This window comes from Pristiophorus japonicus, chromosome 9 (genome assembly GCF_044704955.1).
Source record: "Pristiophorus japonicus isolate sPriJap1 chromosome 9, sPriJap1.hap1, whole genome shotgun sequence".
Lineage (NCBI taxonomy): Eukaryota > Metazoa > Chordata > Chondrichthyes > Pristiophoridae > Pristiophorus > Pristiophorus japonicus.
The window spans coordinates 202645247-202667387 of record NC_091985.1 but is presented as its reverse complement, the minus strand read 5'-3'; the positions used below and the strand labels follow the sequence as shown (position 1 = coordinate 202667387).

General features: G+C 46.6%; 1 protein-coding gene and 1 pseudogene across 1 annotated transcript in view; one reads left to right on the top strand and one right to left on the bottom strand.

The window, feature by feature from the left end:
• Positions 1-22141, bottom strand: part of LOC139273419 (histone H2A) — a 605799-nt gene that overhangs the window by 355577 nt on the left and 228081 nt on the right. The gene's annotated exons all lie outside the window — the stretch shown is intronic.
• LOC139273441 (zinc finger protein 721-like) overlaps positions 1-22141 on the top strand; it is a 460657-nt pseudogene that overhangs the window by 339828 nt on the left and 98688 nt on the right.

The following is a 22141-nucleotide window of genomic DNA, read 5'->3' as shown; positions in this document are numbered from 1 at the left end:
GAATGTCGCAGGTGGTTGATACGCTATCAGGGTAGATTAGAGAGGGAATGTCACAGATAGCTGATACACGGTCGGGAGACATTAGGGAGAGAATATCACAGGTGGTTGATATGCTGTCGGGGCAGATTAGGGAGGGAATGTCGGAGGCAGCTGCTGCAATAAGGGAACACACCCAGGCGGTCACTGCCCCGCGGCAATTGACAGAATTAACTGCCGCAACTCCCACTCCAAACCTTAGATCACCCTCGGTTGAAGAGAGCAAAGTCGGGCCTTCCACATTGCCGTCTGTCCGTCCCCAACAGGAAATGCACGCTCCCCAAGATCTCGAAAAAAGCAGCTTGGTACCGGCGGGAGAATGCCTGCACCACCACCGGCCAAGGGTAGAGTCAACAAGGGCAAGTCTTAGAATAAGGGGAAGGAGAGATGGCTGCAGCTAAAGTGTGTTTGCTGCTGCTGTTATTCTTATGTTATTGTTATTTAACTAATCTCAATTGAAAAGTTTTTGTAAGTGATGTAGATTTACAAGTTTAATGTCTGTAAGTGATGTAAATTTACAAGTTTAAAGTTTGCAAGTGATCTTAACTGAAAAGTTTAAAATTTGATACAAAACTATTTTTATTAAAGTTAACTTAAGTACAAGTGGTAAACATTTTTAATAAACATAATTCTTTTTTAAATTAAAGCAGCCTCATTAACATTACTTCTTCACTGAACACAACACATTACGGAACAGGTCTAAACAGTAAACATGGTCAATTATGAAACGTGCCGCTGAGCCTTCATGCAGCAAAGTGTTGAAGGATTAGTCACTGACACAAGGCTCGAGCAATGGTAAAAAGGTGCACGACGGACACCCCCACCTCCTGCTCGCCATCATCCTCATCCCCTCTCACCTGAGGTGGCTCTTCTACTTCCAGTTGCCATTGCCTCATGATGGCTAAGTTGTGCAGCATGCAGCACACGACAGTGAGCTGACTGACTGACCGTCTCAGGGGCGTATTGCAAGTAACCTCCAGAGTGGTCCAGACATCGGAAACGCTGCTTCAGTATGCCAATGGTCTTCTCAATGATGCTGCATGTCATTATGTGAGACATGTAGTGACACTCGGCTTCTGTCCGGGTTACACATAGAGAAGTTATGAGCCAGGTGACGAAGCCGTACCCTTTGTCCCCCTGCAGCCAGCTCTGCCCTTGTGGCTGCTGCTGAAAAATGGCAGATGTAGCGCTCTCACGCAGCAGGAAAGCATCATGGATGCTCCCTGGGTATCTGGCATCAACTACCATGATGAGTTGGGTGTTTAGTGAGTGGAACCCTTTTCTGTTCCTGTACACCACGGAATCGTCCAAAGGTGCTCGCTAAGGCGATGTGTGTACAGTCAATGCAACCCTGTACTTTGGGGAAGCCAGCAATCTTGGAGAAGCCTACAGCGCTGTCACGCATTGCCTGGGCGGTCATGGGGAACTTGATGTAGTCGTTCCTGCAAGCATACAGTGCAGCAGTCACCTGCCGAATGCAGATATGTTGGATGAACACCAGTTCATACAATCACATGACAGAGAGTGGAGAGCATCAGTTCATACAATCACAGGACAGAAGTTGGATCAATGGTCTTTGGAATGATTACTTCTCATTGTGCCTTTTGATCTACCGGGGAATTGATTTACTGATCTAATGAGACAGCTAGAGACTGATTTAACTTTTCAATTACTCAAATTCTGATTTTAAGTTTACTTATAATTAACCTATATATTAATCAATTTTGTTTCAATATAATTGATCTTGATTATACTGATTGTACTATTGTAGTATTCCCTATTCACTGTGTAAACTGAGTTTTTCCCCGTGTCTATTTGCTGCCACTTCGGACCAGAGCCATTGCCTTCTACTTCCACTTCCTGCTCCCGCTTTTTCTTTTCTCTCTATCCCTCCCTGACCATCTCTCCTGTCGTCATGCCCCCTTTCATCTCTCCCCTCTCGGATACTCTGCCCTCCCAAATCCCTCCCCCAACCCTTCATTACTCTCCGACCTCCCTACTCTCCTGCCACCGTCCCAGGCTCCACTCCCTTTGAGACAAGCCTGCAGCTTCCCTCTGTGCCTCTCTTGGCATCTGCCGAAGGACCCACCGTGGCACTCGTCACTGTCTCCTCACGAGCAGCAACCCCAACTGTCCCATCCTCCTCTCACCGACCTTGCCCCCAGCTTGCCCGGGAGCAGGGGGGAGGGGGCTGACCTTGCCAATCTCCTCCCATCCAATTCACCCCTCCAATCCCTGACCCTGTGGATGCTGGCAGTGGGTTAGCCATCACCGATCCTCTCCGCATCTCCTTGCAGAATGTCCGTTCACTTGCGGACAAGACCCTCGCCATCCATGAGCTTATCGTGGATGATAGACATCATGGCCCTGACGGAAACTTGGCTGAGGGATGATGGCACATTACCTTTACACGAAGCCTCTCCTCCCGGCTATACCTTCCACCACTTGCCTCGCCCAGACCGCCGTGGTGGTGGTGGTGGTTCATTATCAAATCATACCTTGGTCTGTCCCCCTACTCCTCCGGCACTTTCTCCTCCTTTGAACATCTCACCTTATTCCACCCCTCTTACCTCATTTAAAATTCTCACCCTCCCAAGTATGATTAAAATGTTATCGCAGATATATCCTCACTGCTCTCCTCCCTCAGCCTCTGCACCGAGTGACTTCTCATCCTCGGTGATTTCAACATTCATCTCAATTCATCAAGCTCTCTCTCCTGAGTTCACAACCCTCCCGTCCTCCCTTAATCTCTCCCTCCACGTGAACTCCTCAACCCATACTCAGGGCCTCCCCCTTGACCTTGCCATTTCTCGTAACCTCGCTATTCCTACCGTGTCAATTACAGATAAGGCCATCTCTGACCATTACCTTGTATCGCTCTCCACCCACATCCCCCGTCCCCCACCCAAATCTACTTCCTTCTGCATCCTCCCCGGGAAAACACTTTCTTCAAACTCTCTTACAACTGCACTTATCAACTCCAACTGTCCAGCCTTTGGCCCTCCTTTCACCGACATTTCTGCAGCCACCGATCTGCTCACCCACACCCTCACTACCACCTTTGATGCCCTAGTCCCTATTATTACTCTCTCTCACCCTGGCCGTTCCCCCGGTACAGCCCTTATCTTCGCTCCTTCAGGTTCAAGGGGCGCAGACTTGAACGGATGTGGTGGACAAGCGGTTTAGCCATTCACCTCCAGATCTGGCTCGACCACATGAAGCATTCTCGGGTCCTACTCTTGTCTGCAAAAACTGCTCACTATTCCAGGATCATTCTGGAATGCAAAGATAACCCCCGGCTACTATTGTCTACTGCTAACCGTCTCCTTAAACCCCTCTCCCCTGTCTCCATCACACTTACCTCCAACAACAAGTGTGAGGAGCTCATGGATTTCTTTGTCTCAAAGATTGAGACCATCCAATCATCTGCCTCTTCCAATTCCCTTCCTTCCCCTAGCCCATGGGGGCAATGTTCCTCTGAAGTTCCCCCTTGGCATAGTTCTAAACTCACATCACTCTCTAGTTTCTCTCTGATCTCCCCTCTTGACCTCTCCATGCTCATCTTGTCCATGAGACCCACTTCCTGCTCCCTTGACCCTATTCCCACTAAACTGCTGACCACACAACGTCCTTTTCTGGCTCCCATGTTAGCTGACATTGTTAACGGTTCTCTCTCCTCAGGTACTGTCTCCTTCATTGTCTACAGAGCAGTAGTGATATCCGCATTCCTATATGCTTCAGAGACATGGACCATGTACAGCAGGTACCTCAAAGTATTGGAGAAGTATCACCAACGTTGCCTCCGCCAGATCCTGCAAATCCATTGGCAGGAAAGGCACACCAACGTCAGTGTTCTCACTCAGGACATCATCCCCAGCATCGAGGCATTGATCACACTCAATCAGCTCTGGTGGATGGGCCACATTGTCCGCATGCCCGATATTAGACTCCAAAACAAACGCTCTACTCGGAGCTCTGACACGGCAAGCAAGCCCCAAGTGGGTAGAGGAAACATTGCAAGGACACGCTCAGAACTTCTTTGAAAAAGTGCAACATCCCCACTGCCAACTGGGAATCCCTGGCCCAAGACTGCTAAGTGGAGGAGAAGCATCCGGGAAGGCACCAAACACCGAGTCTCTTCACCCGAAGCACGCAGAAGACAAGCGCAAAGAGCAGGAGTAGTGCACGGCAACCCAAGCACTCCACCCATTCGTCCCTTCAACCACCATCTGCCCCACCTGTGACAGAGACTGTAGGTCCCGCATTGGACTTCAGTCACCTGAGAACTCATATTAATGTGGAAGCAAGTCATCCTCAACTTCAAGGGACTGCCGAAGAAGAATTGTCCCCCTCTCATTTAAGTCTGCTGTCATCACCCCTCTCCTCAAAAAAAACTCTTGACTCCACTGTGCTTGTTAGCTTCCACCCCATCTCTAACTCCCTTTCCTCTCCAAAGTCCTTGACTGTGTTGCCTCCTCCCAAATTCATGACCATCTTTCCCAAAACTCCATGTTTGAATCCCTTCAATCTGATTTCCGCCCTTGCCACAGTATTGAAACTGCTCTCATCAAAGTCACAAATGACAGTCTTTGTAACTGTCACAAAGGTACACTAACCCTCCTCGACCTGTCTGCAGCCTTTGACAGTTGGCCACTCCATCCTCCTCCAACGCCTCTCCACCAATGTCCAGCTGGGTGGGGCTCCACTCGCCTGGTTCCATTCCTATCCATCTAATCATAACCAGAAAATCTCCTTCAATGGCTTCTCTTCCCGCCCCCACATCATTACCTCTGGTGTCCCCCAAGGATTTATTCTTGGTCCCCTTCTATTTCTCATTTTTATGCTGCCCCTTGGTGATGTCATCCAAAAACACGGAGTCAGGCTCCACATGTACGCTTACAACACCCAGCTCTACCTTGCGACCACTTCTCTCGACCCCTCCACGGTCTCTAAATTGTCAGACTGCTTGCCCGACATCCAGTACTGGATGAGCAGAAACGTTCTTCAATTAAATATTGGGAAGACCGAAGCCATTGTCTATGATCCACACCACAAACTGCGTTCCTCCGACACTGACTCCATCCCTTTCCCTAGCATTTATCTGAGGCTAAACCAGACTGTAAGCAACCTAGGCATCATATTGGACCTTGAAATTAGCTTCTGGCCAAATATCCGTGGCATATCTAAATCCTTCTATTTCCATCTCATAATATTGCCCGCACCTGCCTCAGCTCATCTGCTGTTGAAACCCTCATTGTTAGAGTTAGTGTTTTCTCTGAAGAATCACTCAACACTCAGAGTCGGTTCCAATGCCTGACGGTATTTAATAACGCTCAGCGGGGAGGAAACACACAGGACCGTATCCAGGTTTCTCTCCACAGAACAAAGAGTTACATGTACCTTTATATGTTTCACAACAGTTACAAAACAGTTTACTGCAGTTACACAGCCCATCACGGCTGGACACAAGCCAATCACAATGATTATAGATTACATATAGGTTATTTTAACCCAATAGAATTCCCCCTATGTCTCAGGAACCATGTGTTCGTCTTTTGTCAGCTTGGGCTGATTGATATAGGTTCTCTCACTAGTTCTTTCTTCTTGGAGAAATAATTGGTTTCTAACCTTGTTTACAGGAGATGGGTTCTCTTATCTCTTTCTTCCTGGGGAATTAATTGGTTTATGGCCTTGAATATGGGAGATGGGTTCTCTCCTCATTATTCTTATCCTGCATCCAAGGCATTCCTATAGTGGGCCTCACAGGGTTATTGCTCGGTCAGTGAACGTTCAACAGTTCACAGTTTGACTACCTGATTTCCCATAATGCCTGGGCAGCCATTTTATGTGTGTGTCCATTTAAGCTTATGTGAGTTTTAAATATCCAGCAGGTGCCTAATGCCTAAGTCTATATATATTTCTACTCTCTACAACACTCATCCATGCCTTTATTACTTCTACTTACCTTGACTACACCAACGCACTCCTGAATGGCCTCCCACATTCTACCCTACGTAAACTTGAGGTAATCCACAACTCGACTGCCCGTGTCCTAACTCACATCAAGTCTCCGATCACTCATCACCCCTTTGCTCACTGACCTACATTGGCTCCCGGTTAAGCAACGCCTCGATTTCAAAATTCCCATCCTTGTTTAAAAATCCCTCCATGGCCTCGCCCCTCCCTATCTCTAAATTCTTTCAGCCTCACAATACCACGTGATGTCTGCGTTCCTCAAAATCTGCCCTTTTGAGCATTCCTGATAAGATCTGTTCAACCATCGGTGGCCGTGCCTCCAGCTGCCTGGGCCCTAAGCTCTGGAATTCCCTCCCTAAACCCCTCAGCCTCTGGACATTTCTTTCCTCCTTTAAGACTCCATAAAACCTCCCTCTTTGACCAAGCTTTTGGTCATCTGTTGTAATTTGTTCTTATGAGGCTCGGTGCCAAATTTATTTTTGGTCTTATAACACTGCTTGGGACATTTTACCACGTTAAAAGCGCTACATTAATAAAAGTTGTTGCAGTAGATAGCAATGGGAACTCGTATAACCGGAGCTTCCATTATTATCAATGAGAATACTAGATGTTCATTGGTGGTCCAAGCCCACGTGATCCCAGGATACAAATACATACCTGGAAGACATATTACTGTATGCTGCACTGCAAAACTAGGACTCCAACCACAATCCTATATTCCTCCGGGACCACCAGGTCATTTTGTTAAAATAATTCCGGTCAGAGGCTTTCACCCAAAGGAAGCTTCTAACTGCAATTTCTCCCCAAAGTATGTGTTTAATTTCTCTGCCATTTCTTTATTCCCCATTATAATTTCTGCTGTCTCAGCCTGTAGGGGACCCACATTTCCTTTCGCTAATCTTTTCCTTTTTAACATACTTATAGAAGCGTTTACAGGTCTGTTTTTATGTCTCTCGCTTGTTTACTCTCATATTCTATTTTCCCTTATCAATTTCTCGGTCCTTCCGTGCTGAATTCTAAAATGCTCCCAATCCCCAGGCTTACTGCTCTTTTGGCAACATTATAAACCTGTTCCTTTAATCTAAAAATATCTTTAACTTCTCTTGTTAGCCACGGTTGGACCACCTTTCCTGTGGGGTTTGTGTGCCTTAAAGGAATGAATGTTTGTTGTAAATTATGTATTAATTCTTTAATGTTTACCATTGCTTATCTACCTTCATACCTTTTAATGTAGTTTCCTAATCGACCTTCGCCTCGCCCCTTTAGATTTAAGATCCTAGTTTTGGATTTAACGAAAACACTTTCAAACTTAATGTAACATTCTACATTCTATCATATTATGGTCATTCTTCCGTTGCCAGCACGTCCCATGTACAAATAAACAAAATAAACAAGACTCACTGTTATAAGTTGTTGCTGTTAATAATCACAAATCACTTTTTACAAATCCCCTCCCGATCTCTGGAATCTGTTGCAGCCCACAAGATGTCTGCACTCCTCAAATTCTGCCCTTTTGACCATCCCTGATTATAATCGCTCCACCATCGGTGTCCGGCCCTTCAGCTGCCTGGGCCCTGAGCTCTGGAACTCCCTCCCTAAACCTCTCCGCCTCTTTCCTACTTTCAGACCCTCCTTAAAACCTACCTCTTTGACGCAGCTTTTGGTCATCTGCCGCAATTTGTTCTTTTGTGGTTCGGTGTCAAACGTATGTGTTGTGTCCTGTAACACTGCTGTTAAAGGTGCTCTATAAAGAAGAGTTATTATTAATACTGCAGGAGTGAGGCATTGAAACTCTTTTGAGTTTACCTGCGAAAACATAAACATTAAAGAGTGCCACCCGACCTGGGTGACACTCCAGACATTTACAAGGCCCTTTTTTTCCCCCCCCTTTTTTTTTGTTTTTTTTTTGTGTTTTTTCTTTTTTGGTTTTTTTTTTGGGCACTAAAATCACAATTTTTCCCCAGTGCCCCCTATAAAAGGGAAGGGGACACTAAAAGCACCGGCAATTAAAACAAATTAACTTTAAAACGTAAAATCAAATTAAAATTTGGTTGCCGGGCGTGATGATGCACTCCAGTCCCTCCGGTGCCCACCTCTCGCGGAAGGCCGCGAGCGTACCGGTGAGTGAGGCATTGAATGAGCTGGAAGTCCGGCGCAGGCGGACGCCATCTGTGACGTCACAGGCGAAGTGGGCGGGGCTGTGACGTTCCATGGTAACGGTTGAACGGTCGGTATTTTTGAAATCAGGAGCCACGTGACCCACGAGCTGCCCAGCGCTCCTTCATCACAGTGGGCGGGGCTCTGCGGCGCTGCCGGGTCCTATTGGTGGGAGTGGTGGCAATCCGCTTCGTGCAGCCAATAGACGGCCGGGAATTTTCTGAAGGTCATTAATTTATGCAGGAAGGCGCCCTGTAGCCGCAGTGCGCATGCTCGGTGCCGCACTCCCCACCACCAGTGCCCGGATGCCGCGTAGTTTGCTGTAACCAGCAGTTGGACAATGTAGGGAACCGGGAGCCACAGGGAACCGGACTGATGGTGGGCGGCTGGGGCCGGGGAGGGTACAGTGAGTCTGTGAGGGAAAACACCGAACTTAACACACAGCCCCGGAGCTCAGGGTTTGGGGACATGCGGGAGATAGACTGAAACTTCCAGTGAGATCAGACAGTGTGTAACCCGGGGGCCCAGTGAGATCAGACAGTGTGTAACCCGGGGGCCCAGTGAGATGAGACAGTGTGTAACCCGGGGGCCCAGTGAGATCAGACAGTGTGTAACCCGGGGGCTCAGTGAGCTCAGACAGTGTGTAACCCGGGGGCCCGGTGAGATCAGACAGTGTGTAACCCGGGGGGCCCAGTGAGATGAGACAGTGTGTAACCCGGGGGCCCAGTGAGATCAGACAGTGTGTAACCCGGGGGGCCCAGTGAGATGAGACAGTGTGTAACCCGGGGGCCCAGTGAGATCAGACAGTGTGTAACCCGGGGGCCCGGTGAGATCAGACAGTGTGTAACCCGGGGGCCCGGTGAGATCAGACAGCGTGTAAGCCGGGGAGAATTCTGGTGATTTTCTGTAAGTCCAGACGGTCGGGACAGAGATCTGAGGAAAAGGATAAAATCAAACAGAAATACTGGACATAGACTTTTCTGAAACATTGGAAAAACACTTTACACTACATTCCACTTCACAACATTAATATTCTTCTAATTTTCTGCCCTGTCATAATTAGATCTCCCGGTGAATGGCGGAGTGATTGAGAAAGTTCCACAGCTGGAAGGAAACGGATTGTGGACTGAGGAACAACAGCAGGTGAACCAGCACAGGATTGTGAGAGCACCAACCAGGGAGCCCCTTCCGATTGAATGCGCTTCAATAGATCGACTGGGGAGAAAGGTAAGAGAAAGTGCCATTTACTCAGATACACACCGGTCCTGTAGACAGTACACACAGGTTACAAGGTAAGACAGGAAATGAGACTGGGAGAGTCTGACCACCGAGCACAATTATCCAGCATGAGGCCGTGCAATGGGATGTGAAGTGAGATCACTTTCTGTCTCGAAACACAGTTACAGTGAATCTTGTGTGTGCTTTAGAGTAAAGGGCTTTGATCTAAGAGGTGACTCCAGTTTGAGGCAGAGCCCAGCAAATGGACCCGTCTCTACATTCGGTGGGACTGAACTCACACCGACACCATCAGATCTCAGTGTTCAAATATTTCCCATCTGGTGAGAAAGCCATTGGAAAGATTGAACCGGAAGCATGTCGTCAATTCACTGATCACGATGCACAGACCAATCTGAAATACCAGCACGGCCTATCACTGACAGAATCAATTATTCATTCATGAACATTTAGAATTATAAGAAAATATATTGATAACTACTAATATTGAGACATTTCCGATTAATCGATCACTAGAGATATGTAGTTTTCTAATATACTGAAACAAAGATACGGAGAGTTGCAATTTATTTATTGGCATCGTACTTGACCCCGAGGTGAGCTTCTGAACCCATATTCCCTCAATCACCGAGTACGCTTACTTCCAGCTCCATAACATCACCGGTCTCTGCCCTTCCTCATCCATGCCTCTGTTACCACGACATTGGACTATTCCAATGCTCTCCTGATCGGCATCACACCACGCACTCTCCGTAAACTTTAATCTTATCAAAAACACTCCTGCCCGTATCCTTACTCAGGAACACAAGAAATAGCAGGCGTAGGCCATACGACCCCTCCCATCTACTCTGCCATATAGTAAGATCTCTATTCGATAGAGAATTTCAAAGATTCACAACTCTTAAGTGAAGAAATATCTTCTCATCTCAGTCTTAAGTAGGCGATCTCATCCTAATACTAGGATCGATCCCTAGTTTGAGACTATCCGGCCCTTGTCAATTCTTCTAAGAATTCTATGTTTCAATGATATCACCTTCCATTCTTCTAAACTCCAGAGAATATAGGCCTATTCTACTCAATCTGTCCTCAGCCCTCTCATCCCAACTTGTATCAATTTCCCTTCACCCATCACCCCTGAGCTCGCTGAACTACATTGGCTCCTGCTCCATCAGTGCCTCAATTTCAAAATTCTTATCCTTGTTTTGACATCCGACCAGGACCTTGTCCCTCCCTATAACCTTCTCCAACCCTCCAACCTCAGAGATCTTTCCATTCCTCCAATTCTGGCCTCCTGAGCAGCCACAATTTTCATCCCTCCAATATTGGTGGCCGTACCTTCAGCTGCCGAGGCCATAAGCTTTGGAATTCCCTCCCTAAACCTCTCTATAACACTCCTTAATACCTACCCTTTTGAACAAGCTTTTAGTCACTTGTGCTAATATTTCCTTACGTGACTGGATGTCAAATTTTGTTTGATAACGGTCCTGTGAATTGCCTTGGGACATTTTACTACTTTTAAGGCAAGATATTAATGCAATTTGTTGCTGATAACTGAAGATATTTCGAATTGTCATGACTCTCACTAGGGTACAGTTTCCTCTGGCACCGACTCTCACTGGGGTACAGTTTCCTCTGGCACCGACTCTCACTGGGGTACAGTTCCTCTGACACAGATTTACTGTGTATCTAATTCGTGCTGTCCCTGTCCTGGGACAGTTTAGAGGGAGCTTTAACCTGAAACTGATCAGGAGCTGCGGGTGGAAAGTTTTCAGTGCAGTGATAGATCGTACTGCTGCTGAATTTTAATTGATAAGCTGCCCAGTACACTCGGGGTGGACACTGAAGTTCGCCCAGTGGCAGTGTAGAGGGAACTTTACTCTGTATCCAACCCATACTCCCCCTAGTCTCTGGGAAATTAATGTGAATTTGAAAGCAACTGCTAGGGTAGATAGCGAGAAATTTATTCTGCTGCTTGGGATGTCTAGGACGAGGGGACATAACCTTAAAATCAGAGCCAGGCCATTCAAGAGAGATGTTCGGAAACATTTCTTCACTCAATGGATGGTTGAAGTGTGGAACTTCCCACAATTAGCAATCGATGTTCGCCCATTGAATAACTTTGGGCCGGTTGTGATTTCTGCCCAATGACCCGTTGCTTGTTCCCTTGGATTGGATCTTTATTTATTCCCTTTGGTTTGTTTTCAGTTTCATTGCTGGACCCACCACTCAAAGCACTTTGTCTGATCTGCCCCTGGGAATGAGCAGACTTCTCCCTCATCTCCCACACTGCACCGTGTCTCCTCCTCTTTCCCCCTTGGTTGTGTTCCACACTCTGGGCCTTGGCCCTTCCCCGGGGATTCTCAGTATGATGTGTGTTGAGACAGGATGTCCCAGCTCTCCACCTTTAAATGGCCCTGCTTTATGACATCACTGTAGTGCCTAGCGACTAACCTCACTGACCCTAACTTATTATGGGCTGGCAGTGTCTGATGGGACAGTGTAGAGGGAGAAAGACTTGGATTTATTTGGTGCATTTCACGACCACCGGACCTCTCAAAGTGCTTTACAGCCAATGAAGTACTTTTGGATTGTAGTCACTGTTGTAATAAAGGAGATTTACTCTGTATCTAACCCATGCTGTACCTGTCCTGGGAGTGTTTGATGGGATAATGTCGATGGAGTTTTACTCTGTATCTGACCTGTGCTTTACCTGTCCTGCAAGTATTTGATGGGATAGTGTAGAGGGAGCTTTACTCTGTATCTAACCCCGTGCTGTACCTGCCCTGGGAGTGTTTGATGGGACAGTGTCGAGGGAGCTTTACTCTGTATCTAACCCGTGCTGTACCTGCCCTGGGAGTGTTTGATGGGACAGTGTAGAGGGAGCTTTACTCTGTATCTAACCTATGCTGTACCTGTTTGTTGGGTCAGTGTAGATGATGCTTTACTCTGTATCTAACCAGTACCGTACCTGCCTTGGGAGTTTTTGACGGGACAATGTAAAGGGAGCTTTACGCGGTATCTAACCCATGTTGTACCTGTTCAGGCAGAGTTTGACGGGACAGTTTAGAGGGAGCTTTTCTCTGTATCTAACCCATACTGTAATTGCCTTGGGAGTATTTGATGGGACAGTGTAGTGGGAACTTTACAATTTATCTAATCTGTGCTCTACCTGCCCTGAGAGTGTTTGATGGAACAGTTTGGAGGGAGCTTTTCTCTGTAACTAACCCATGCTGTACCTGCTCTGGGAGTGTTTGATGGGATAATGTAGACGGAGATTTACTGTGTATCTAAACTGTGCTAGCCTAGCAAGTTGTGACGAGGACTCCAATAATATACAAAGGGATATAGATAGGCTCAGTGAGTGGGCAATACTTTGGCAGATGGAGTATAATGTGGGAAAATGTGAGCTTATGCACTTTGGTAGGAGACATAAAAAAGCTAATTATTATTTAAATGGGGAGAGAATACAAAATGCTGTGTACAGCGGGATCTGGGGATCCTTGTACATGAAACACAAGAATTTAGCATGCAGTTACAGCAATTAATTAGGAAGGCAAATGGAATGGTGGCCTTTATTGCAAGGGGGATGGAATATAAAAGTAGGGAAGTCCTGCTGCAAATGTACATGGTATTGGTAAGACCACACACACTATATCAGGAAGGATATACTTGCACTGGAGGCAGTTCAGAGAAGGTTCACGAGGTTGATTGCTGAGATGAAGGGGTTGTCATAATGAGAAAGGTTGAGCAGGTTGGGCCTGTACTCATTGGAGTTTAGAAGACGTAGAGGTGATCTTATTGAAACGTATAAGATTCCGAGGGGGCTTGACAGGGTAGATACAGGGAGGATGTTTCCCCACGTGGGGGAATCTAACACTAGGGGGCATAGTTTCAGAATAAGGGGTCGCTCATTTAAAAGGGAAATCAGGAGCAATTTCTTCTCTGAGGGACGTGAATCTTTGGAATTCATTACCTCAGAGAGCTGTGGGGGCTGGGTCATTGAATGTATTTAAGGTGGGGATAGACAGATTTTTGAATGATAAGGGAGTCAAGGGTTATGGGGAGTGGGCGGGGAAGTGGAGTTGAGGCCTGGATCTGATCAGCCATGATCTTATTGAATGGCGGAGCAGGCTCGAGGGGTCAAATGGTCTACTCTGCTCCTATTTCTTATGTTCCTGCCCTTGGAGTCTCTGATGGGACAGTGTAGGTGGAGGTTTACTCTGTATCTAACCCATGCTGCACCTGCCCTGGGAGCGTTTCGTTAGACAGTGTACATAAGAAATAGAAACAAGTAGGCCATACGGCCCCTCGAGCCTGCTCCGCCATTCAATAAGATTATGGCTGATCTGATCATGGACTCAGCTCCACTTCCTCGGCTACTCCCCATAACCCCTTATCCCCTTATCGTTTAAGGAACTGTCTATTTCTGTCTTAAATTTATTCAATGTCCCAGCTTCCACAGCTCTCTGAGGCAGCAAATTCCACAGATTTACAATCCTCAGAGAACAAATTTCTCCTAATCTCCTTTTTAAATGGGTGGCCCCTTATTCTAAGATCATGACCTCTAGTTCAAGTCTCCACCATCAGTGGAAACATCCTCTCTGCATCCACCTTGTCGAGCCCCCTCCAAGTCTTATACGTTTCGATAAGATCGCCTCTCATTCTTCTCAACTCCAATGAGTAGAGGCCCAACCTACTCAACTTTTCCTCATAAGTCAACCCCTGCCCTCCCCTCATCCCCGGAATCAACCTTGTGAACCTTCTCTGAACTGCCTCCAAAGCAAGTATATCCTTTCATAAATATGGAAACCAAAACTGCACACACTATTCCAGGTGTGGCCTCACCAATACCTTGTATAGCTGTAGCAAGACTTACCTGATTTTATACTCCATCCCCTTTGCAATAAAGGCCAAGATACCATTGGCCTTCCTGATCACTTGCTGTACCTGCATACTATCCTTTTGTGTTTAATGCACAAGTATCCCCAGGTCCCGCTATACTGCGGCACTTGGCAATCTTTCTCCATTTAAATAATAACTTGCTCTTTGTTTTTTTTTCTGCCAAAGTGCATGACCTCACACTTTCCAACATTATACTCCATCTGCCACATTTTTGCCCACTCACTTAGCCTGTCTATATCCTTCTCAGATTTTTTGTGTCCTCCTCACACGTTGCTTTTCCTCCCATCTTTGTATCGTCAGCAAACTTGGCTACGTTACACTCGATCCCTTCCTCCAAGTCGTTAATATAAATTGTAAATAGTTGGGGTCACAGCACTGATCTCTGCGGCACCCCACTAGTTACTGGTTGCCAACCAGAGAATGAACCATTTATCCTGACTCTGTTCTGTTAGTTAGCCAATCCTCTATCCATGCTAATATATTACCGTGAACTTTTATCTTGTGCAGTAACCTTTTACGTGACACCTTGTCAAATGCCTTCTGGAAGTCCAAATACACCACATCCACTGGTTCCCCTTTATCCACCCTGTTCCTTACATCCTCAAAGAACTCCAGCAAATTTGTCAAACATGACTTCCCCTTCATAAATCCATGCTGATTCTGCCTGACCAATTTTGCTCATCCAAATGAACTGCTACTGCTTCTTTAATAATGGACTCCAACATTTTCCCAACCATAGATGTTAGGCTAACTGGTCTATAGTTTCCTGCTTTTTGTCTGCCTCATTTTTCAAATAGGGGTGTTACATTTGCAGTTTTCAATCTGCTGGGACCTCCCCAGAATCCAGGGAATTTTGGTAAATTACAACCAATGCATCCACAATCCCTGCCGCTACTTCTCTTAAGACCCTCAGATGCAAGCCATCAGGTCCAGGGGATTTATCTGCCTTTAGTCCCATTATCTTACTGAGTACCACCTTCTTCATGATTGTGATTGTGTTAAGTTCCTCCCCCCATATAGCCCCTTGACTATCCACTGTTGGAATATTGTTAGTGTCCTCTATCGTAAAGACTGATAGAAAATATCTGTTCAGAGTTTCTGCCATCTCCATGTTCCCCATTACTAATTCCCTGGTCTCGTCCTCTAAGGCACCAACATTTACTTTAGCCACTCTTTTCCTTTTTATATACCAGTAGAGACTGTTTTTATAGTTTGTGCTAGTTTACTTTCGTAGTCTATCTTCCCTTCCTTAATCATTTTTTTAGTCGTTCTTTGCTGACTTTTAAAAGCTTCCCAGTCTTCTGTCCTCCCACTAGTTTTGGCCACTTTGTATGCCCTTGTTTTTAGTTGGATAACGTCCTTTATTTCTTTAGTTAGCCACGGATGGCTATCTTCTTTTACACTTGCTATTGAGGGAGTGCAGCGAAGGTTCACCAGACTGATTACCGGGATGGTAGGACTGACATATGAAGAAAGACTGGATCGACTAGGCTTATATTCACTGGAATTTAAAAGAATGAGAGGGGATCTCATTGAAGCAAATAGAATTCTGACGATTGGACAGGTTAGATGCAGGAAGAATGTTCCCGATGTTGGGGAAGTCCAGAACCAGGGGTCACAGTCTTAAGGATAATGGGTAAGCCATTTAGGACCGAGATGAGGAGAAACTTCTTCACTCAGAGAGTTGTTAACCTGTGGAATTCCCAACCACAGAGAGTTGTTGATGCCAGTTCATTGGATATGTTCAAGAGGGAGTTAGATATGGCCCTTACGGCTAAAGGGATCAAGGGGTATGGAGAGAAAGCAGGAAAGGGGTACTGAGGGAATGATCAGCCATGATCTTATTGAATGGTGATGCAGGCTCGAAGGGCCGAATGGCCTACTCCTGCACCTATTTTCTATGTTTCTGTGTCACTTATCAGCCCCAGCCTGAATGTTGTCCAGGTCTTGCTGTAAGCGGGCATGGACTGCTCCATTATCTGAGGAGTTGCGAATGGAACTGAATACTGTGCAGTCATCAGCGAACATCCCTAGTTCTGCTTTCATAGCTTTGCAGTCGCCTTTATTTAGAATCAGGACACTGGTTTGAGATCTGACTTTCTTACTCTCCAACTGAATTTAAAATTCAACCATGTTATGTTCACTTTTTCCGAGAGGATCCTTCACTATGAGATCATTTATTAATCTTGTCTCATTACACAATACCAGATCTAAGATAGCCTGCTCCCTGGTTGGTTCTGCAACGTACTGTTCAAGGAGACCATCCCAGATACACTCTTATAAACTCTTCCTCAAGTCTACCTTGGCCAATTTGATTTGTCTAATCAATATGAAGCTTAAAATCGCCCATGATTATTGCCGTACCTTTCTTACAAGCCTCCATTGTTTCTTGATTTATACTCCATCCAACAGTGTAGCTACTGTTAGGGGGCCTATAGACTACGCCCACCAGTGACTTCTTCCCCTTATTATTTCTTATCTCCACCCAAACTGATTCTACATCTTGATCTTCTGAGCCAAAATCATTTCTCACCACTGCACTGATCTCATCGTTTATTAACAGAACTACCTCACCTTTTCCTTTCTGTCTATCCTTCTGAATTGTTAAATATCCCTGAATATTTAGTTCCCAGCCTTGGTCACCTTGCAGCACGTCTCTGTAATGGCTATCAGATCATACCCATTTGTATCTATTTGTGCCGTCAACTCATCTATCATGTTACGAATGCTGCGTGCATTCAGATAAAGAACTTTTAATTTTGACTTTTTACCATTTTTCCCTGCTTTGACCCTACCTTCTGTTACACTCTTATTTTTATACATTCTGTCTTTTCCTGTCACAGTCTGATTCTCATTTCCCACAGTGCTACCCTGCTCTATTGCCTTCTCCTTGCTCTTTGACTTTTTAAATTTCCTCTCACCTGAACCCTCCCCACCTCCCCCCCCCCCCCACTGCTCCCCCCCCGACCTATTTAGTTTAAAGCCCTCTTTACAGCCCTAGTTATTCGCTTCGCCAGGACATTAGCACCAGCCTGGTTCAAGTGAAGCCCATCCCAACGGAACAGCTCCCTCTTGCCCTGGTACTGGTGCCAGTGCCCCATGAATCGAAACCCATTTCTCCCACCAGTCTTTGAGCCACGTGTTCATCTTTCTGATCTTATTTACCCGATGCAAATTTGCACGTGGCTCATGTAGTAATCCAGAGATTATTGCCTTCGTGGTTCTTCTTTTTAATTTAGCCCCTAGCTACTCAAACTCCCTCAGCAGAACCTCTTTCTTTGTTCTACCTATGTCATTGGTACCTACGTTGCCCATGACAACTGGATCTTCCCCCTCCCACTCCCAAGTTCCTCTCCAGCCCAGAGGCGATATCCTGAACCTTGGCACTTTGCAGGCATCACAGCCTTCGGGACTCACGCTCTCGGCTGCAGAGAACAGTATCTATCTCCGAAACTATACTCTTTCCTACCACAACATTTCTTTTTACTCTCCCCATTTGAATGTCCTCCTGTACCACGGCGCTGTGGTCAGTTTGCTCATCCTCCCTGCAGTCCCTGCCCTCGTCCAAACAGGGAACACGAATCTCGTACCTGTTGGACAATTACAAGAGCTGAAGCTCCTCCATCACTACCTCCAGGGTCCCCACAGCTGCCTCGCTCGTAGTCACACCCTCCTGTCCCTAACCACGGACCAAAGTTGAATTAATTAATCTAAGGGGTGTGATACCTCCTGGAACACAGGGTCCAGGTAACTCTCCCCCTCCCTGATGTGTCGCAGTGTCTGCAGCTCGGACTCCAGCTCATCAACGTGGAGCCGAAGTTCCTCGAGCAGCCAACACTTACTGCAGATGGGGAATTTATAATGGGGAACAAAGAAATGGCAGACCAATTGAACAAGTATTTGGTTCTGTCTTCTCAAAGGAAGACACAAATAACCTTCCGGATGTACTAGGGGTCCGAAGGTCGAGTGAGAAGGAGGAATTGAAAGATATCCTTTTTAGGCGGGAAATTGTGTTAGGGAAATTGATGGGATTGAAGGCCGATAAATCCCCAGGGTCTGATAGTCTGCATCCCAGAGTACTTAAGGAAGTGGCCCTGGAAATAGTGGATGCATTAGTGATCATTTTCCAACAGTCTATCGACTCTGGATCAGTTCCTATGGACTGGAGGGTTGCGAATGTAACACCACTTTTTAAAAAAGGAGAGAGAGAGAGAGAGAAAATGGGTAATTATAGACCAGTTAGCCTGACATCAGTAGTGGGGAAAATGTTGGAATCAATTATTAAGGATGAAATAGCAGCACATTTGGAAAGCAGTGACTAGGATTGGTCCAAGTCAGCATGGATTTATGAAGGGGAAATCATGCTTGACAAATCTTCTGGAATTTTTTGAGGATGTAACTAGTAGAGTGGACAGGGGAGAACCAGTGGATGTGGTGTATTTCGACTTTCAAAAGGCTTTTGACAAGATCGCACACAAGAGATTGGTGTGAAAAATCAAATCACATGGTATTGAGGGTAATGTACTGACGTGGATAGAGAACTGGTTGGCAGACAGGAAGCAGAGAGTCAGGATTAACGGGTCCTTTTCAGAATGGCAGGCAGTGACTAGTGGAGTGCCGTAGGGCTCAGTGCTGGGACCCCAGCTCTTTACAATGTATATTAATGATTTGGATGAAGGAATTGAGTGTAATATCTCCAAGTTTGCAGATGACACTAAACTGGGTGGCGGTGTGAGCTGTGAAGAGGATGCTAAGAGGCTGCAGAGTGATTTGGACAGGTTAGGTGAGTGGGCAAATACATGGCAGATGCAGTATAATGTGGATAAATGTGAGGTTATCCACTTTGGGGGCAAAAACACGAAGGCAGAATATTATCTGAATGGCGGCAGATTAGGAAAAGGGGAGGTGCAGCGAGACCTGGGTGTCATGATTCATCATTCATTGAAGGTTGGCATGCAGGTACAGCAGGTGGTGAAGAAGGCAAATGGTATGTTGGCCTTCATAGCTAGGGGATTTGAGTATAGGAGCAGGGAAGTCTTACTGCAGTTGTACAGGGCGTTGGTGAGGCCTCCCCTGGAATACTGTGTTTAGTTTTGGTCTCCTAATCTGAGGAAGGACGTTCTTGCTATTGAGGGAGTGCAGCGAAGGTTCACCAGACTGATTCCTGGGATGGCAGGACTGACATATGAGGAGAGGCTGGATCGGCTGGGCCTGTATTCACTGGAGTTTAGAAGCATGAGAGGGGATCTCATAGAAACATATAAAATTCTGACGGGACTGGACAGGTTAGATGCAGGAAGAATGTTCCCGATGTTGCGGAAGTCCAGAACCAAGGGTCACAGTCTTAAGGATAAGGAGTAAGCCATTTAGGACTGAGATGAGGAGGAACTTCTTCACTCAGAGAGTTGTTAACCTATGGAATTCCTTACCGCAGAGAGTTGTTGATGCCAGCTCATTGGATATATTCAAGAGGGAGTTAGATATGGCCCTTGCATCGAAAGGGATCAAGGGGTATGGAGAGAAAGCAGGAACCGGGTACTGAAAATGATCAGCCATGATCTTATTGAATGGTGGTGCAGGCTCGAAGGGCCGGATGGCCTACTCCTGCACCTATTTTCTATGTTTCTACATTGCTTGCCCTGACATCTCTAATGTATTTAATTAATTTTTCACATTTTGAAAGTTTAGATTTTTAATCCCAGCTCTTAATTTAAACCAATGCCGAAGAAAATAGAGAAACTGACCAACCAATTACTTCCCTGCTTTCCTGTGACATCACATTTTGAATCTTTTTACTTCTTATCCTCCCAGGTCACTTGGTGCTGTTTCGGCTGTCTGCTCGGCTGACTCACGCCCTTTGTCGGCTTACTGCTGCTCCCACTCTTGCGCCCTTTCCGAAGTCCTGCTGCTTGGTTGACTCATGCCCTTTGTAGGCTTACCGCTGATCCCACTCTCACGCCCTTTCCGAAGGGATGGGCGCAAGTAGGTTTTTCCCCTCGCGTTGGTTCTCTCAGCACCTGCTGCAGGCCCAGTCTGGCAGTTATGTCCTTCAGCACTCGGCCAGCTCGGTCAGTAGTGGTGCTACCGAGCCAGTCTTGATGGACATTGAAGTCCCCCACACAGAGTACATTCTGTGCACCTTGCTACTCACAGTGCTTCTTCCTAGTGGTGTTCAACATGGAGGAGTACTGATTAATCAGCTGAGTGAGGACGGTAGGTGGTCATCAGCAGGAGGTTTCCTTGTCCATGCTTGACCTGAAGCCACGAGACTTCATGGGGTCCGGAGTCAGTGTTGACAACTCCCAGGGCCACACCCTCCCGACTGTATACTACTGTACCGCCACCGGTGGGACAGGACATACCCAGGGATGGTGATGGAGGAGTCTGGGACATTGGCTGAAAGGTATGATTCTGTGAGTATGACGATGTCAGGCTGTTGCTTGACTAGTCTGGGACATCTCTCCCAATTTTGGCACCAGTCCCCAGATGTTGGTGAGAAAGACTGGGCTGGGTGTGCCGTTGTCGGGTCCATAGCCGTTGCGGAGGTCGATGCCGGGTGGTCCTTCCGGTTTTATTCTTATTGTTTTTCGTAGCGGTGGATCAATTGATGAATCAATATGATCTTATTGAATGGTGGAGCAGGCTCGAGGGGCCAAATGGCCTACTCCTGCTTCTAATTCTTACGTGCTTATTCCCTAGCCCAGATCCTGTTAAGAGCAATGGTCCTAACACTGACCCTGGGGGACACCACTATTTACATTCCTCCAGTCTGAAGAACATCCATTAACCACTACTCTCTGTTTTCTGCCCTTTACCCAACTTCCTCTCCACGCGGCCCCACTCCCTTTAATACCGTGAGCCTTAATTTGATCAACAAGCCTCCTGTCCGGCATCTTATCAAACACCTTTTGACAATCCATCTACACAACATCCACTGCATTTCTTTTCACACTGCACTGTGTTATTTCCTGCAATAATCCCTGCTGTCTGTCTTGAATCAATCCATTTCACTACCAAATGTTGCAACGTTTACTTCTGTAACCAGAATCCCCCGCGCAGGGGTAAAGTGCTCTATCAATGACACCAGGAGCCCAGACACGGGACCAGGCTGTGCTCTGAGCAGGCACAGTGCCAGTGGTGGAGGTGGTCTGAGGCGGAAGAGACGTTCCGCGAGTCAGTAGGAGCTTGTGGGCTCAGCGGAGGAATTAGATCCCTCGGTGGGTTGGGCAGATTCATAAACACCTGGTGTCGGCCTCAGGCCCCGAATATGAGCCCGCAGGCTCCATGTTTGACCTGCGATGATAGACCCGACCGCTCGGGGTAACTAGCTGAATTCTTGGGCAGGATCAGGGCGCCTGCGCGGCCATCTTGGTACAGGAGCAGAGGATGGATGGGGTTTAGGGTCCCAGTGACCAGGAGAGAAAATAATTTCCTTGTTTCTTCTCAGTCTGCGCACTAGGGATATAGAACTGAACCCAGCCAGAGAAGAGGGTGTGAGAAAACTGCAGATGGAGGAAAGAAATGATGGAGGTGGTGCGATGAGTTTGGATTTCAGCACAGGGTGGAGGGAGAGTGTGTGGGATGGGAATTTACAGCTTTGGGGAACAAGAGAGGAAAGAATGTTCCATAGAAACTAGGATTGTCTGTCCTCAGTGCTGACTTTTGTAAACTCCTTTTACAGAATATTAGAAAAGGAGGATTTACAGACGGGAAACTCGAACCAATCACAGTCACTCGATTCACCTGTATATCATCGGCCTTTGAATGTGGAAGGAGAAACGGTTGTCTGTTCTGTCTGTGAGAAAAGATATTAAACATTAGTGTGACTGGTAAA